The sequence below is a fragment of the Falco punctatus genome, assembly GCF_963210335.1.
Source record: "Falco punctatus genome assembly, chromosome: 8".
Taxonomy (NCBI): domain Eukaryota; kingdom Metazoa; phylum Chordata; class Aves; order Falconiformes; family Falconidae; genus Falco; species Falco punctatus.
In genome coordinates, this window is record NC_137588.1 from 65,352,015 (window position 1) to 65,370,325 (window position 18,311).

General features: G+C 52.4%; 1 protein-coding gene across 7 annotated transcripts in view; it reads left to right on the top strand.

The window, feature by feature from the left end:
• FGF1 (fibroblast growth factor 1) overlaps nucleotides 1–18,311 on the top strand; it is a 58,793-nt gene that overhangs the window by 17,634 nt on the left and 22,848 nt on the right. Inside the window, exon 1 of one of the 7 annotated variants that reach the window (XM_080398193.1) lies at nucleotides 5–2,501. The exons of the other annotated variants lie outside the window; for them this stretch is intronic. The gene's annotated coding sequence lies outside the window, so the exon portion shown is untranslated. Of the gene's footprint in view, nucleotides 1–4; nucleotides 2,502–18,311 lie in introns of those variants that run through there. 7 annotated transcript variants of the gene reach the window in all.

Genomic DNA, 18,311 nt, shown 5'->3' on the forward strand with positions numbered 1-18,311 from the left:
GTGCCTCTTCCAGCATCCCCCAATTCCCCCTCACCTTCCCAAATGGTCTGCAACGCGTGTTCCTGGTGCCTGAACTCCTTGTCAAGTTGGCGGGCTTGGCCGGGTGTGTGTCACTGGGGGAACAATGGGGGGTTCCCTTTCCTCCCTTCAGGCTCGGAGGCAAGGAGCTGGCAGGGAGGCAGGAGGGGGGCAACCTCCACTCCAGCACTGTTGCCAGCTTGTGCTGGGCTGAGCCCTTTCAGCAGTACAGCTCCAAGGGGGATGGAACCAAAGCCTGAGACCTGTGGGATCTCACGGGTTTCACTTTAAATTTGCAGAAAGTTTTGCCTAAGTCATCCCTGCTGTGTGACGGTGGTTTGGGGGGAGAGGAGCCACTGGGGCAGCATGTGCTGGGGCTCAGCTGCCTGCACAGGCACTGCCTGCATGCAGCTCGGTGCCAGGCACAGAGAAGCACTTAACGCATCCTCGGGGCAGGAAGCAGCTCTATGGTTCATTATTTACCATGCTTCCAAACATCACCAAGAACTGTATATTATTTATGGGAATGGTAGCTGAGGAGGCCCACGGACATTTGAGGCAGTGAGGTGAGGAGGTTCCTCTACCCCAGGCAGAAGCAGGAGCCAGCCAGCCAGCCCAACAGTCTGGGAAATAACACAGGCATCTGCTGGAAGTGGGGCTTCCCAGGCTGGGCTGGGCTGGGGAGGGTGGGAGGAGGCAGCGCTGGCTGTGAAGGCATGACCCTGTCCCCTGCTGGCTCTCCATGCAGCGCAGCATGGCAGCAGGGCACCCACTGGCACCTGGGCTTCGGCCTGGGCACTTGGTGCAGGGACCTTCTACTCATCTTTCTAGTGACAGCGCAGAAGCCTGCTGCTGAAGCAGGTGTTTGCTCTGCTTTTGTGTAGAGCTGTTGGCTCTGTCCGGGGGACAGCTGCCCTCAGCATGGGCAGAAAAAGGACACAAGGCTAAATTTGGCAGGATGCCGTCAGCGGCGCCCTGTGGCCCACACAGCATCAGAGCTGCCAAATGCCAACCACAACAGGGGTGTAGGGAGAGCCAGGCAAGAGGCAGGGAGGGTCAGGGATGCAGGGAGGGGTTGCAGCCTCCCTGCAGCTCTGAAACAAGGGGGATGCTTCCTTGCATCAAAAAATGGAGCAGCATTTCCTAATATTCCTCATGCCTTAACAACCCCGATGCCTTTCATCCAGCAAAGCCCAAGCCCAAGCCAGGGCTGTGCATTTTTGACATTCAGAAATGTTTGGCTCTATCTTTCTTTTTTTTTTTTTTTTTTTTAGTTTCTATTTTCAACATGTGTCTGAAATAGCAGGGGGAAATCTTGTGCGGGCTTGTTCAAACTGACCCCCCTTGGCCCCAGAATACTGATATTCCAGGGAGGCCCAGAGTCCACCTGCACTGCTGGATGCATTAAGAGCTGTCCCCATCAGCTCTGTTAACTGCAGTCATTTTGAATACGTTTTTATCAAAACGTTTGGGCTCAGTATACTTTCAGTCCAGACTGTCTGTCCACATACACAGGCTCCATGTGAGCCAGGACTAAAAGCCTATTCTAAGCGAGCCTTAGATAACACAGCTTAACCGACACATCAAAGCACTCGTGGAGGCAGGCCAAGCTGTGCGGTCATCACTTTTGCTTCTTTAATGCTGCAGCCCAGTGACACGCAGCAACCTGCAGCCTCCGCATGCTGCACCGTCTGCACCCCACCACCCCACCGCTGGCACCCTCAGCACAGAGCCCTGCCACAGGGCCAGCATCGGCACTGGCTCTGGCGAGGCAGCCTCAGCCTTGGGGAGATGGAGCCCCATTTTATCAGGCTGACAGTGCTCTCGACAGCGCTTCGGCCTTTAAGGCCAAGCTCTCCCCATCCCGCAGCATGGTGCCAGTGTTAATGCCGGCGGAGCCTTTCGGCAGCCACCTGCCGAAGCCCCTCCTCGCCGGCTGCCCCACGGAGGCGGGCAGAGACCCCCGTTCCCACTGCCTGTGTGCACCCGGGGCCGATCGGGGCGAGGGGGTTTATGGCCATCCCTGGGAGGGCACTGAAGTAATCGGCGCTCGCACCGAGCAGCATGGACCACCGGGGTGGGGCCGGGAGAAGCCAAGAACAGCAGCCCTGCTTTTCCTCCAGCTTTTCAGTTTTTTGGTTGGGGTTTTTTTCTCTAGTGCCCAGCCGCGCCGCAGCCCGCCGTTCCCTTGGTGATGGAGGCTCAACACCAGCCCCCGCCCGCCGGCTTGAGCCAGGTCCGGGCAGCGCGGGCAGCGCAGGCAGCACAGGCAGCTGCCGCATCCTGCCGGGCAGGTGAGCGGCCGCGCTCGCTCCGAGGCTGAGCGCCCTACAAGGGGGGTGGATGCGATCGGGCTCGCTGCCCCTTCCCCTCCGGCAGCCGCCCGCCCGCCGCTCAGAGCCAGCTCTTCGGCACCTTTTTTTCTTTTTATTTTATCCCTTTCTGACCCAAGGGCACGCGGAGCCGCAGCCCAGAGGACGGCGGTAGGTGCCGGGGCCGCAGGGGCGGGGTGGGGGTGGGGAAGGCGGGGGCGGGGGACGAGCGGACAGGTCCCCTCCCCGGGGAGAGCCGGGGGGCTGCAGGGGGACTGCTCCCCACCTGACTTGGCCAAAGACACCCAAACCCAGCAAGTGGCTGCAGACCCCTGTGCCAGGGAGAGGGGAAGGGTCTAAAAACCAGGAGTGTCATTTCAAAGTGCAATGTCAAAATTACTGCAAATTAACCTAAAGCTTTGGGCAGAAACCTGGATCAGAATTTAAGTCACGTTATTAAAAGAAATTAAGCTGCAAACCACAATATTTGGACCATTAAAAAAAACCCCAACCAACCAAACAAAAACCCAAGAAAAACCAAACAGGCAATTTGTTAAAGTGACACCACTATAAAATGGTTCATTTTTGCTGAAAAAAACCAGTATGTCTCCTTAAAAAAAAAGAGTCCTTGGGCCTACTCTGACTAGACACCCAAGTCCTACTGAAAAATATTTTTTGACTTGCGTAAGATTTTGTAAGTTCAGCTCTTACTAGAAGTAATTGTGCATAGCCAACCTCAGCTCCCTACAACCTTTTCCTGCCCAAAGGGGTAAGCGCTGAGCATCACTTCCTTCTCCTGCTCCAGTGCCATGGCCCCGCGGCTGGTCTGTGTTCTCAGGCCCCAGCAGCATTTGGGATGGGTGGTTTCAGTTGGGGCCATCCAATGGCAGGGAGAGGCCAGGGGATCCAGGCTGGGAAATGCTGGGGAGGGAGGTAAGAAAATGAGTAAAAGCAATGGTTGAACAAGATGGAAGCAAAGCAGGTAAAATTAATTTTGTATGACTTTTCTGGTTCCCTGGCCAGACGCCAGCAACACCCCACTCCGTGCCTGTGCCATTTGCAAAGATGAACCCTGAGCTGGCTCAGCTCCTCGCTTTGGGCACACACTCCTTGCCCTGACCTGCCCAGGGGCTTCAGAGGCTGAGCACGCCGTGTGACCCATCCAGCTCAGGGAGCTGCTGCCATGGGGGTGGCACATTGACAGTGCCTCAGGGTCTTGTGCATGAGCTGTCACCCCCAGCCCTGCCCATCACTTAGAGGTACCAGTACCCTCCAGCACATACCCCCAGCCCCATCAGCAGCCTGGATAGCTGCTGTGGCCACCCTGGTGGGAGCATCACCTTGCCAGCCTGCTGCAGGGTTTGCTCCCTTCTCCAGTGAAAGCTGTGTGCAAGAACCCCAAAATCATGCCTGTCCCCACTGGCTCCTGGACTAGATGCGCTGGCTGGGAGGTGGGGTGCTAATGGTGGTAATGGGAAGCCCAGGCACCTCTCAACCCCTGCAGCAATCACCTCGGAGAGGACATGAGGCATATGGGAAGATCTGCACAAACAGGGGTCTAAAGTTTAATCGGTTCCTAAGGGCAGGACTGGGCTCAGTGGCGATAAGGCAGCACAATGTCCAATTGTTCTCCCTCCAACACTGGGTCAGCCTCGCCTCCTCCAGAGCACTCAGGATGCACAGGAGCATGCACTTTGGATTAGGGCTGGAGAGAGTTCAGGTCCACCAAGGTCTCCAGCCAGACCCAGAGCTTTGCAAGCCCTTTGGATAAACTTTCCTTCCCAGCTCCACCCCAGCCCAGGGGACAGACTTTCCCTCCCAGGCTCCTCAAATGACTTTGGCCTTCCTCCCACTCTTGAGACCTTAATCTTCCTCCCAACGAAGGCAGCTCATCATGCAGCTGGCTACGGCTCCTTTCACTTGATTCCCTGTCAGTTGCATGTGTTCAGCTCCTGCCCACTGTTCCTAAAGCTGAAGCCCTGAGGTACCCAGGACCCCTGCCCTCTGGCACAGAGGTGATGGGGAGCTGTTAGCTCTGTGTCTCCCTCTCTCTGCTTTGAGTCAATGCTTTATCAGCCATTGTGTTAAGTGGCACAAACAAGCCAAAACGCTCAGGGAGGTGGAAGGGGAGCAGCGGGACATGTGGCCCCAGAGAGCGGTGGGGGTGTGCAGAGGCTCAGCCTTGCACAGCACCTGTGCCTGCCCAACCTGGGCAACTGCAGCAATTTGTCTTTATATTTGGCATCTTTGGTTTGGCTTAGATAGCAGTTAGCAGCTCAGAGCCTAGCGGTAATGAGGAGTTAGGGCTAAGTCACAAGGCTCATAGGGATAATAGCTGAGGTGGTTTTATTGCAGTCTCTCTCTTCTTATTTTAATGTGCTTCCAATGACGCAGTCATAGAAGAGACCAAAATCAGAATTTCAAGCACCTACTTATATACTTGTTTTCTCCTTCAATGCTGTCAGAAATTAAAAAAATAACAGAACTTAGGAAGGACCTTTCCCACTCCTCTGCACTCCCAGCTGTTCCTCCCCACTGGGGCTGTCTACCTGTTGCAGGAAAATTCCTAGGGTCATTTTGGAAGAACTGCTGTCCTTTCCCTGCAGAAATCAGCCTCCTTTAAGCTGAGTGCAGTCGTCACCACCTCCTAGGTGCTGGACATGGCCCTTAATTAGAGCAGGAACCCAACCAAACCACGTATTATTCCAGCCATTTCTCAGCCAGCCGGTACTTGTGTAAGCCACAGTCTGGGGAGGAAGGCACAAAGAAGGACTTTTCATAGACACTGCAATCGTGAACCACAAGCACACACATTTCAGCAGGAAATAAGCCTAGCTTTAGGGTATTAATTAAAGAAAGTTGTAACTTTTCAATGAGGGAGCAATCAGCAATTTTTATTTTAATGGTATATTTGCTAGCTGGTGGTGGAGTCCATCCCAACGTCGTGCTGCCCGTGGAACCCAGGCTGGCTGTGGGATGCCCTGGTTTTGCAGGGCTTCGGCCACTCGCGGGGCACCCATGACCACCCTCAAGACAAGGTTTGCTGTGGGTGCCGGCATGGCCACACACCCCCCTTCTGTGGCCCTGCTGCAGGATCATGTGTCCGCTTTGCAGAGTGGTTTTCCTTAGCATCCTGTGCACTAAAACCCCTCACCTGCACTGCACCACCCTCCCTTGGCTCTGCACACCCACAGGGATGGGGATCAAGGGTTATTTCTTACTCACTTTGTCTGGCCTGGTCAGTCTTGGCTTTTCCCTTTCAGTCTTTTTTGTCTGCAAATATTTGCCTCCATTTGCCAAACATGCTGGGATTGTGCAGGGCTGGGGGGTGCTGGGTGATCTTCCTCCAAACAGGACAGATACAATATTCTAGTGCTTGTTTGCCATGGGAGGTGGCACAGCTGTGGAGCAAGGAGCAGTATTTGCTGCCTGTCTGGCCAGACCCAGCGTAACCCTGGCGGTGCCAGCTGGCAGCCTTCCGTCCCACCGAGACCTGGCTGTTTGGTTCGGGCAGTTCACATGGTGCTGGGCCAGAGTCCATCTGCTTTCAGGCACTTGGCCAAGGCTTTGCAGACTGGTGCGTGCCTGAGGAAGGTGGCCGGTGGTGCCTGCATCCTGTGGGTCAGCTGTAACATCCTGTATCCCAAATCCCATGTCCCAAGCCCCGCAGGCTCCAACCTAGACCGTTTCCAGGCTTAGGTTACCACCTGGCTGGGCACTCATTACACCAGATGCTCTCAGGGCCAGCCCACCCACTCCATTCATGCTGGAGATGGGACACAGGCACCCCTGCCCATGAATCCCAGCTCTCCCAGCAAATGCCTGATGGTGATTTCAGTGGAGAAGGAGGGGTGAAGAGGCACCTTCCCTACCACCCACACCAAAATAACTGCAAGCACCCCTTTAACAGCCAGATAAATGACGCTTTTTTTTTTTTTTTTTTTTTTTTTTGCCTCCCCCCCCCAGAACAGAAGAGCAGATTCGCACATGCTGGTACAATTCAGAGAGCCTTTTCTAAGCCCAGATCTCCTGAGCCTCTGAACCTCACAGGCTCCCTGGACTTGCCGCTTCCCAAATATTGGTGTCACCTTTAGGTGCAAATGCCACCCCCAGCCACTGCAAAGCTCTGCTGTGCTCAGGTTGCAGTGTTGGAAGAGCCCAGGACTCATATCTGGGGAGGGGGAGGTTGTCTCACCCCCCTGGGAGCAGCGGAGCACAAGCGGCTCCATCAGTGGGAGCGTGGTGTGGAGGAGTGGTGCAGGGCATGGCTGCATGCAGCCATGTCCCTGCATGCTGCTGCAGGGCTGCTAGCCAAAGAGTGAGGGGGCTGAGGAATAAATGCATGGGAGCACACGCCTATTACAGAAGTTCCTATTAGTTTTTGGCTTCTGCTTAGCAGGAAATAAGATTATCAAAGGAGAGCTGCTGCCTCTTGGAGCCTGGCGCTGTTTCAGTGTGCGATCCATCACGAGAGGCCATGGGAGCGGGCAAGAGCTGCAGGAAGGCGCAGGGAAGGTGGCAGGCGATGCCCTGACCCCTGGCAGCCCTGAAGGTCCTGGGGCACCTCCCATCAGAGTGGGTGTGCCAGCCTCACCCTGTATTGTTTAAACACCAGTTAGGGGTAATTGCAGAGTGACCTCTGAAAATACAGCTGGGTCTGTCTTCATCGAGCTTCTTACCTGCAAGAGCAGCACATTCCTCTCCAGAACTGCGGGAATGCTGGATGCAGGAATGCCAAACAGATTCACCCATTGCAAACAACCCCACTTTAATCACCCTTAATTTCATAACCCCCAAAATCACAGGAGTTTAGATGAGATGAATGTACCCCTTTCTAAATCAGGGTTCAGAAATAAGAGGTTGCAAGGAATGGTGGAGAAAAATGAGCATTAAGAACAGGTCAAAGCACCTATCACCCTGATAAATTCCCAGAAGGCAAAGCCTGCCCATCACTGGGATCTCTCTAACCATGACGCCCCAGTGCAGGCTCAATCCACGGGGAAGGTCATGGCCACCAGGATTTTTGCAGTTGGAGTAGATTCAAGGGAAGCATTTTCTACCTTTCATAAGCAGAGTGGCAGAATAAAGGCAAGGTGAGGGGCCCAGGGGCATGGCCCCCGGTGCGGACAAAGCTGCAGGGTGGGGTTCAAGGCTTTTGTGCTGGACAGCCCCGGACCTGAAGTTTTTTGGATGAGCCGGCTGCCACCAGAGACAAGCTGAAGAGTGATGTGTGACTGGGGCATATTTGCCTGTGCAACTGAGAGAGACCACAACCAGGTCCTCAAGATGCATCACCTGCATTGTATCTTACAAACCCTTTTAGTAAACATTCCCTAAAGAAGAACATATATTCCAAGGAGGTGCATGGTAAAGCCTGGCCTGCCCCTCACAGGCTGCTCTGGCATGGCTGACTCTGGGTACTGATGCATTACCCGCCCTTGAACACGGCAGGCAATGATTTGTCTTGACCTTTGGAATCAATAAACTTTAGAAAACCTGTACATATTCTCTGCCACTGCAGAACTGTAAGTGAGTATCATTTGGACTGGAGGCCTGTCTGAGTTTGTCATTCTAAATGGCTCACAACAGAAATTTCTTGGCTGAAGAATTTGTTGAAAACCAGTTCAGCGAGCGAGAGACACTATTGCTTTGTCATGGTATCTCTGCCCTGGCATGTTGTGTGGCCTTCATGAATGCAGTAATCCTCCCTCTCTCCTCATTTGTTAAAGAAGAAAGATGCCTGACTCAGTATTTCTCAGTGATGGAAGTTACTATTTTTTGCCTTGTTTCCAAGAGCAGTGTTGTTTTAGTGATGCTGGAGAACACAAGCAGATGCTGAGGCTTTGCAGAGCAGTTGCAGAAACAATCTGTGACTCGCAGATTTTACATACTCTAAATGCTGCAAGTGTACCCTGTTTAAGGTGGCGGGGTGGCACTGCCCTCCTGGGGTATGGGGACCCCCAGGTCTTGCCTGGGTCGGAGGCAGCAATGGGCTTCAGCCAGGGCAGAAGGCAGAGACAGGTCTGAGAGTGCAGAGCACCTGGCATCTGAAGGTAACAAAACTGGCCAACACAAGCCCTTCTTTTCTTTCTAAAAGCTTGCTCGTGCACTAATGAAAACAGCATAACAAAAACCGCTTCATTTTCCCAGCTGCTAAGTGTGGCAGATAAAGGCTAACACAGGCCCTCAAAGAGCGCCATGCTTAATAACTATGAATTCCTTTCAAGAATAGCTAATACATAGTCAGTGCTAAATATTACTCTATTAACCTCAGCACAGCATCTTAACACGCATCCATAGTCCAGCTGAAAGCCTAACCTTTGCTTTAATAAAGTAACAAAATCCACTCTTCTGGGTCTTCAATAATTAAAAAATTAATCAGAAGAGCCCCCTTTCTCCTTCTGTTTGTGGTTTCCCAAACTCCCGGGTCTGACCCTTCCCAGGAAGAGACAGAGGCACTTTAAGAGGAATGAAATCACCCCGGAAAAACTGCATCCTTCCGAGTGGTGCCAGCAGAAAAAGAGAGATAAAAATGAGAGGAGAGAAGAGGAGGAAAACAGCAGTTAAAGTGATCTGGTGACCAAACCAACACTGTACACAGGGTCGCTTACTGCTGTGAAAAAGGCAGCTATTCCAGAAAGCTGGAAACCCAAGGAGCACAGAAGGGAATCCCTCACACTGAGCAAGAAAGCCTGGGGCTCCTGCAGCCATGGGGCACTGCCCCACTGCCCAGTGCCGGGCTTTATGGCACAGGGCAATAATTACAGTCACTGAGCAATTACAGCCTTCTTCCTTCCAGCCCAGGTGTACAAGCTGCCATGCTCTGTCTGCCCACAGGGCACAGCACAGCTCCCTGGCACCGCTCACAGCCTGTGGGTTTGGCACGAAAGTGGCAAACCCTCCCAGCTATGCATCCCCGCTGCCGCATGCTCGGCTGGGAAAACCATGCAAAGCTGCTCTGACCTGCCACCTTGCACAGCTCCCCTGCAGTGGGGTGCCTGCTGCCCATGCACCCCTTTACTGGGGTGTGTATCCCCTTACTGGGGTGCTTGCTGCCCCTGCATCCCAAACCAGCTCCCCTGCCCAGGGAAAGCATGCAGTATGAGCAAGCTGCACGGGGATGGACCAAGCAGACATCTCATAGGCAGCATTTCCAAGCCTGAGGCATCCACGCCTGACAGCTAACCCTGAGGACAAAGGCCAGAAAAGAGGCAGAAAAGGGCTTTCTGCACAAAGTGCTTTGCAGGGTGGGGGAGCTGGGATAGCTGCTGTGCCCAGGGTCCAGCCCCAGCCGTGGCTCTGTGCTGCTGATTCACAAGGTGACATCCAAAACCCTTGTGTCCCCTTCAGACTTATTTCTGGACTGTTGTTGTCCTCTCTGAGTTGTCTTCCCAAAGATTTGCACTTTGCCCACAATGGTCTAGACACAGTTCATAAATGACTCACGACTTGCCTGTGCTCATAAAGTCTGGCCTTGCTTCTGGCTCTTAATTTAGATCTTTGCTTCAAGAGTTGAAATCTGGGTGTCAGCCTTGACCTTGGATCTTTTCTTCCCATGCCTCTGGAGTTAGTAAAACTGCCTGCCCCACCTGCAGACGAGCCTTGCCAGCACTCGCCTGTGCAGGGACCTTATTTCTGCAGAAAGCCTGAGCTCGCCAGCAGCACCTCCCAGAGCAGCTCTCACTGCTGCCCTGAGACCACTATCAGACACCTTGGCAGGACGGTTTCTCCTCCAGAGATATCCTCAGGCATCACCAGTACTGCTCTGGGACAACCTCCTGGTGCCCAGTGCTGCCCATGCCCTTCCTCACCGCACTCACACCTCCTCCTCCTCTGCCCATGTGTCCCTCTGCATGGGCAGAGTGGCAGGGCCAGGTGTGATCTCCTGGCACTGCAAGACAGTGCTCTTCTGCCCATCAGGGCCCTTCCCTGGATCCTGCGAGAGGCACTGACCACCCTGAGGTGCAGCAGCCCTGGTGGTGGCCCGTACAAGGTGACAATTGCCCATACAGGTGCCATCCGCAGCCTAGGGTCTGCCAGCTGCAAGTCGTCCTTCGGGACACAGTCACCCTCATTGGCTCGGGTGGCCCCCAAATTGCACGCTGAGCCTGTCTGATCTGTGCTCAGGTCAGAGAAAAAGAGCAGGAGCCCAGACCAAGTTATTTCACTGTTTGCTCTGATCCCGCACTGCCCGGGCGGACAGGAGGGGGAGATCTTTACCGTGACAAATCTCAGCGAGGGATCAGAAGATGAACTCCAGATCTAAACCGTTTGCATTTACCAGAGACCCTGCAGCCACAAACCCCCTGAAACTTGTGCCAGTCACCAGAGCTCGGTGCTGGATGACCTGGCTGCTTTCTACACATCTCCCCTGCCACATGCTGCCTGGGACAAAGGCATGCATGCAGCTGTGAGCACAGGCAGCCTTTTGCATCCCTGTAATATCCAAGCAGGAGACAGACCACCTTGTTGCCTCTGCATTTCCAAACTGCCCCTGGACCTTGCACAGGGCCGTTCCCACAGCCTCCCCAAAGCTGCCCTGCCTTTCACCCACTCCTCCGATCATTCTTTTTTTTTCCCCAGAGAGGTCATTTGTTAATTTTCTAACAGCTGCACATCCTCACAGGGCATGTTTATGTATACAGAGGAATACTACTCAACTGGGTGCGTTTTCCACTGGAATTTCCATCCCCCTTTATATCTGTGTTTCAATTGCAGGTCAACTCATGGACATAAAATGCAAGTATTTAACACCAAGTAAATCACCCTCCCTTCCCCTTCCTTAATATTCCCTTTGCTGCGGGGTGTTCTAAAAAACTTTCAACTGATGGCAAGAGTTTACTAACTGTCAAACTCTAAATGGGGTTTTTGTAGTTTACACCTAACCCGATGTGGACACAATTCTGTGCGGTTGCCACAGGAACCACAGCGAGTGGTGCAGGCAGTCAGGGGATGCTCTTTTACTCCCTGGGGACCCTGTACCCCAGCGTGGGGGCTGAATGTGTGGCTCCCAAGTAAGAAACAGATAAAAACCCATCAGGGTTCTGGCTATGGCATCCCCGGCTGGGCAAGCAGGGATGGCAGCTGCTCTTCCCCAAGCCATGGAGCTGGCACAGTGCGGTGCGGTCCCTGCTCCTGAACTGCATCCCTCGCCCCTCTCCAGGCTGGGGGCTGCATGCCCAAGGCTGCTGCAAGTGGCTGCTTTTGGGGTGCGGAGCCAGAGCTTACCTCGGGGCTCACTGACCAGCTCCTGCTGCCCGTGGCAGGCAGCTGGCAGCATCAGGCGTTTGGGGGGATGTTATTGTGTGAGCACAGCTTGGATCAGCCCTTTCCTGCCCATGTCGCTCTGTGAATAGGGGATGCTTGTGCCCTAAGACCAGCCAGGTTTCAAAGGGGAAAGTTGCACATAGAGGGGTGCATTTACATATTTTTTAAAAAATTCAGCTGAGCTAGGACAAATGTCTTATGAACTGTGCTGGGAAGGAGACACCCCATAAACATGTAAAACATTAACATCAACACGCAGAGTCCCTGCAGGCAGATTACTACAGCCTGCTCCTGGCACTCTGGTTATTCCCAGCCCATAAAGCAGCCCCATGTCCCGGCACCACTGCAGCACAGCCCAGATGGCAATGCTCACATCCCATGGGAACCGCAAGGCTGCCTTTTTTATCCTAGATTTTTTTGATGTAGTTTGGCTTTTTTTCCCAATTAGATGATCCAGGGCATCTTTCTGGCTCCTATTGTGTCTAGCATCCTCAGCTGCATCCCTGTGGGCCAGCCTGATCCCAATAGATTTCCCCCAAACCAGCTGTGAAAACACCAGGCACGACAAACATCCCCATGTCTCTAGACTGCCCACTCAGGAGCTGGAAATAAACAGCGTGGGTGTCACCTCTGCAGACAGCGCTCTGCTACAGCAGCTGAGTCTCATCAGGTAGTTAAAACTGCAGACTTCTCTGCTGCAATGTGCTTTTTATGGTTGTTTGTTGTTTACAGACATCAGAAAGGGTAGAATAGCCTTCAAAAAATACCCCCTTGCCCCTGAGAGTACCATTATGGAAACCCGCAGCAGTGTCTGAGGCAGGGCAGTGTTTTCCTTGGAGCAGTGCAGAAGCGGCTGCCTGCTCCTGCCTGCTGACATGCAGCTTGCAGTCACGCTGCCTTCTTCACAGGTGTCACAGCAAGGACCAAATTGGTGCCCACCTCTTTATGGATGCACGTGCCCCTTTCTGGGACAGGGAGGACCAGAATTAGGGCTGTATCTTCTACCAAGGTCTGGCACATCCCGGCATGTGATTCATGCTCCTTTCTAGGCTGCAAATGAGGGTGACAAATAGCACAGTGTCCATGGGCCTCCAGAGTCACCCGCTGCCTGGAACTGACAGCTTCCCAATTTTTGCCTGAAGACAAAGAAGTGACCCATCTGGCTCTACAGACAGCAAGAGGTGGAGATGCACAGCTTCTCTCACTAGCTTACTCCAGTGGCTAGTTATCCACCGCTAATTATTTTGAGGGTTTTTTGCTGACCCGCTCATCTGCACTTACCAATATTCAGCTTTGAGCTTCTCTTGCTCCAGTCTTACACTTGAAACTCTCCTTGCATGCTCTTATGCACTGCAGTTTTACACGGGAAGGCATTTTCTCCAGCCCTAAAGTTACACAGATAAGAAAATTATTATTTATTGGAGGATTTTCCTGGTAATAGCAATTACAATCTCAAGCTTTTGTCACACTGTTAAGTTACTGAGAAACAGTGTGCACAGGAAAACACAGCCCAAGCTATCTCCTCAGGCAGCTCAGAGAAAAAAAACAGAAGTTTGCATCCATAGCTACTAGGTACTACATTTAAAATAAGATCTTGAGCAGCAAAATTAAGAACAGAATTCTTCCAGCCAGTTTTTCTTAGAACAAGACAAGCTATATAGTCGTTATACAAATATTTCAGAATGAATGTAATTAACTCCCTGCACATTTTCAGCATAGTAAATCACTGCTGAGCTTACGGTAAACCCAAAACCCAAGTGATTTTCCTTGGAACAACCAAGACTGAGATTATGCTGGAGGAAGCTCGATTTCTGAGTGATGATATGTCTACTGATGGTTAACCATGAGGATGGATGTGGGGTTTCACTTGGCCTAGAGATGAAACCCTCAATTCCAACATCCTCTTCTGCTTTGGGGAAGGACATGGCATAAAGTCTGAACCCAAACTCGTATCCCAGTTTTGAAGCTTGAGCCAACCCTTGATTGAACTTGGCCACCCTTCAGAGGGCCAGCTGCAAGAAGTGTTGCATCTGACACCATGTGAAAATTCCTACTTTTAGGTCCCAATTTGAGCTTCATGCCTTATTAGCAAGAGCATACTGAGATTTCGGACCCGTCTGAGCGCTGAGAGATTGGCATGGCCTTGTGGCTGAGAGAGGGTGACCAGGCATGTACCTGAAATGGGACCATCAGCAGGAGGTTTTGCTTGGGGTGGGACCAGAGGGCTCAGACGGGACATGCTGCAAAGAGGAGAACCAGATCAGCCCCTGGGCATAAGAGCTTTATTGCACAGAGTAAAATTTTGGGGCTAGTCTGTCATGTGGCATCAGCCGCTGGTTTCACCAGGCAGAGCCAGCATGCAAACAGAGTAGCTCTCCACTGCGCAAGCAGCTTCACGTTTGCATCTCCCATATCAAAATGCTCCAAGAGGCAGAGAGAAGGGAAGAGAGCTGGAGAGAAAAGCACCCATAACCAGAGCAGGAAAACAAAACCATAAGAAGCCAGCCTGTGGCCAGGATCGGTGGCGGCTGGCACTGTCATCCATCTGTCCATCCATCTGTGGGCACATGGGGCAGGAGCTGGTGGCTGCGGGTAGGAGCCACACCTACAGCGCAAGCCCAGACAGCCTGGGCACTCCTGCTTTGTGGTCTGACATTTTGCCCAGTGTCCTGCACAGACTCTGGGGGCGGGTGGCAGGGGGGACAGTGACATTTGCAAGCCAGGTGAAGTGTCACCCAGCTTAACCTCCCTGCCTGCCAGGAACTGGGCAGTGGGTACTGAGTGGGGTGTAGATGGGGTGCCCGCTGCAGGGACCCCCTCCACACCTGGGGGCTGCTGAGCAAGGAGCCGAGGCAGAAGATTACATCACTATGGCCATGCCGAGTGCCCCCAGCCCAGAAGGATTTCCATCACAAAACATTTCAGCCATAATTGATTCATTTTTACAGCATCCCTTGTGGTTTCCACTCCTTCCAGATGCTTTTCCCCTGGAAATCAAAGCACAGGCAGACCCATGGAGGAGAGGTGCACACCCTGCAGCTAACCACCTGCTGGCTGGTAGCAAACATCCAAAACAAGGTGCCTGCACCCAGCATCGTCCCTGGGTCCTCAGCAGCCCAGAGCCATCCTCCTGGGGTGCCAGAAAGGAGACCATGAGGATGGTGCAACTTGTAACACGTTAGTGGTTGCTCCCAGCCAGTTCCATGTGCCGGTGCATCTCAGTCTGCACGAGGGAGGTGCTGGGAGGCAGCACTGCAGCAAAGCAGGGAGAAGGGACAATGCTTTATGTTGGTCACAATGTGAGCCTGAGAGGGGGAAAGGGTGTTTGTAAAAGGCTGGCAATGCACACTATCTCCTGGAGGGAAAGGGAAGCCCTTGGAGTTACTCCACTAATTGCCTTTTGAAATTAGGACACTTCTTGCAGTGCTAGTGGGGCAGCAGAGCAAGACGTGCCCACAGTGAATCCCCTGGGATGAGGGGATAAACACTGGGTGCAGCTGCACCCCAGGCTGTCAGCCCCCACCAGACCTGACGCAATGGTCACGGCCACAGCTTTGGCCCTGCCAGCCCAACCCTGGAGCCACGGTCCTTGCTCAGACCCTGGTTCCCAGGGAAGAGCTGCAGCTCCAGTGCTGAGTGCTCTGCAGTGAAAGCATACGCCTGCGTTGGCTGGGCTGGCCTCACCAGCAAACACTGTGAATGAGGTCTTAAAATAAAGGTGAGCTCTCTGCCTGGGGAAGGAGGGAGCCAGGGACCAGGCAGTGGGGCCACAGCCACCCCTGCACTCCTCCCAGTAATCCGGCAATTGCATTGCCTCTGCTGCAAAGCCCAGAGGTGTCCCCTCGCCCCCTGGGTACAGTTCATCCTCTGCCCCATCCTTGGCTGGAGGCTGAGCTGTGGCGATTCTCCGTCCAATGTGTTATTTCCATAAAGCAGGTCCCACGCATCTGGCTTGCAGTGGGAGATGGCGCTTAGATCTCCTACATGAGGCAACGGGATTTGCTTCTGCAGCCAGTGTTACTCGTGTACGTGTCTGTGGTCTTGGTCTGGACTCACAAAGGACACACAGGGCAAGACATTCCTGGCAAGGCTCCTGCTCTCAGGCTGGATTGAGTCCTGAGCTGGAACTGTAATTAAGTTAATCATCAGATTGCAAAAGGTGGGTGGCGAGGTGGGAGAAGCTGGAAGATAATTAGAAAGTGGATCATCGCTTTGTTTTCCCATCTCCCCATGGATGCCACCAGTTTGCTGAGATGTTGCACTGGATGTCCCAGCTTGATGAAGTGGCTAGGATGTCCCAGCCTCAAAGCCTCATGGAAGTCACGCGTGGCTTTGAAGCAAAACAGCCAGCTGTTGGCAGGCCCTCATGCAGGGAGGTCCTCACCCATGTGGTTCTTCCCCTGAGATGGGCACACATCCCCACTCCCCTCTCTGCTGTGCAGAAAGATGAGACAGGAGCAAAATTAGGGCTGGGATGGCATAAAAAGGCAAAATCCAGCCTGACTGAACTCACGTCCCTCCAGTGCAGTACAGAGGCAGCCTCGGGCTGGGCAGAGCTCCTTGCCGGCACCACAGCAGTGCCACAGCATCCGTCAGGGTCTGCCGAGGTGCGAGGGGTGCAGGGTTTGCTAACAAAAAGCCATTGTGACCTAACCGGAATGACTGTGTTTTCTGGTGGAGAGCAGATGATGACAGCAGGGATTAGTTAAATTAATTTCTACAGTCTTGGTCACACTTTATACCACATACTCCCTTATAAGGAGTAAAACCTGACTGATAAATATATTTTCATTAAGCAGTTAATCATATTGCTAGAGATAAAATCACCTTGCCATAAACACGGACTAGAAACAAGCCAATGCATTCTGCTGATTAACAAAAAATGATTTATTACATACTTATCATATGTTTTCCCTAATCATTTATTAAGTCCTTCTAAGAGGATCCATAGCCCAAAGAATTTGAGCCGTGCCTTGCACTGCCAGCCCTTCAAAGGGAAGGCAGAGCCCTTGCAGGCTGCCTATGCTGACGATAACCCCAGACTCACTGTGCTGCAGCTCCTGGAGCAACCGGTGCATGGGGAAACCTCTTGCTGATCTCTAATCCATTCCTGGGTGAGGAAATCCATCCCATGCAATGCATCACTAAAATTTACGATGAATAAAATCCCTGTTTATCCAAGAGATTTTTAGTCTGCATGTTAAGGTAGTTCTCAGTTGCCCTGAAGTGGTACCTGTCAGCCCACCATGCTAAGCAAGGGTTCTTCAGGAACCCCTCAGGACAGGCAATCACAGAATCGTTGTTTAGGTTGGGAAAGACCTTTAAGATCATATGAGTCCAACTATTAACCCGGTACTGCCAGGCCCACCACTAAACTATGGCCCTTAGTGCCACATCTACATGTCTGTTAAATCCCTCCAGGGATGGTGACTCCACCACATCCCTGGTTAACCTGTCCCAGTGCTGGACAACCCTTCTGGGGAAGAAATTGTTCCTAATATCCATCTAAACCTCCCCTGGCACAACTTGAGGCTGTTTCCCCTGGAGGAAAGCCAGAGTCTGAATTCCTTAAAAATATTCTACCTGTTCTGTTTTCCATTCCCGTATGCAGTGTCTCAACTGCCTGGGAAGTGCCTGCCCATTCCAGGTGGCTGCAGTCAAAAGGGGGAATAAGAAATGAGCACATCAAGAGGCAGTGCTGTCTGAGCACAGCTGAGTCACACACCCTGGAAGAAACATGATTTCTGCTTTAACAGAGAAAACAACACTTTCCAAAGTGAAACCAGCTGGAGTGTTTCCAATGAATTCACCAGAGGCTGATTCAGGAGACACTGATGTCAGACAAAACCTTAAGAATCCTGGGTCTAGCTGGCTTCTCGCCTGTTTGGAGTTTTCTGTATGATCTTCAGCTCATCATCTAAGTGATAGTTGTGATTAATTGCTCTTTTTATCAACACGTCCACCTTGTTCTGAAGGGGTGCTTAACAGAGGCCATCCAGAACATTTTTTCCAATCCTATATAAAGAACTGCATCCAAAGCCAAGGACAATTTTAACGTATTTGAGTCAACCTGAATTTTAACCCATAGTAGGTGAGATACTTCTGGTTTCCTCCGTGTCGTAGCTAGGTATTTTATACTTCAGGAAAAAAAAAAAATAGGCTCACCTTAGCTGGTCATGTCATGGTTGCAGGGCCCACCTGTGGGACAGAGGCATCATTTGGGCATCAGTGGTTGTGGAGAGGCTGTGCTGACAATCCAGCGTGCTCAGCTGCGGACACCACACTGAGGTCCACCAGCCTCTGGTGCAATGTGCTTTCATGAACATGCAAAATTCCTGCAACTGATCTCAAGAAAATGGATCTATTCAAGTAAGTCAAGAGGAGTCTAAAGAAAAAGGAGCAGAGAGGAGGTGTTGGAGAGATGAACAGGGAAGAAAAACTGGCAGAGAAATTTTAGTAACACAGTAAGGGACTCTGTCTACTCACAGTTGTCACCGCACTGGTCCAGGTAACCTCTGCAGTCTCTGACCAGACAGCTCATTAAGTTACTAATGAGCGTGACTGGTAGTGGAAGATGCTCATCTCCCAGCTGAGAAGCAACAGTTTGCCATCCTGGTGGTCTCCAGCTACTACGTGTGTACAGAGGGGTGGCCAGAAATGGTATGGGGTTAGTTCCCTGGAGAGCAGGGATCACTGCAGGGACAGTCCCCATGC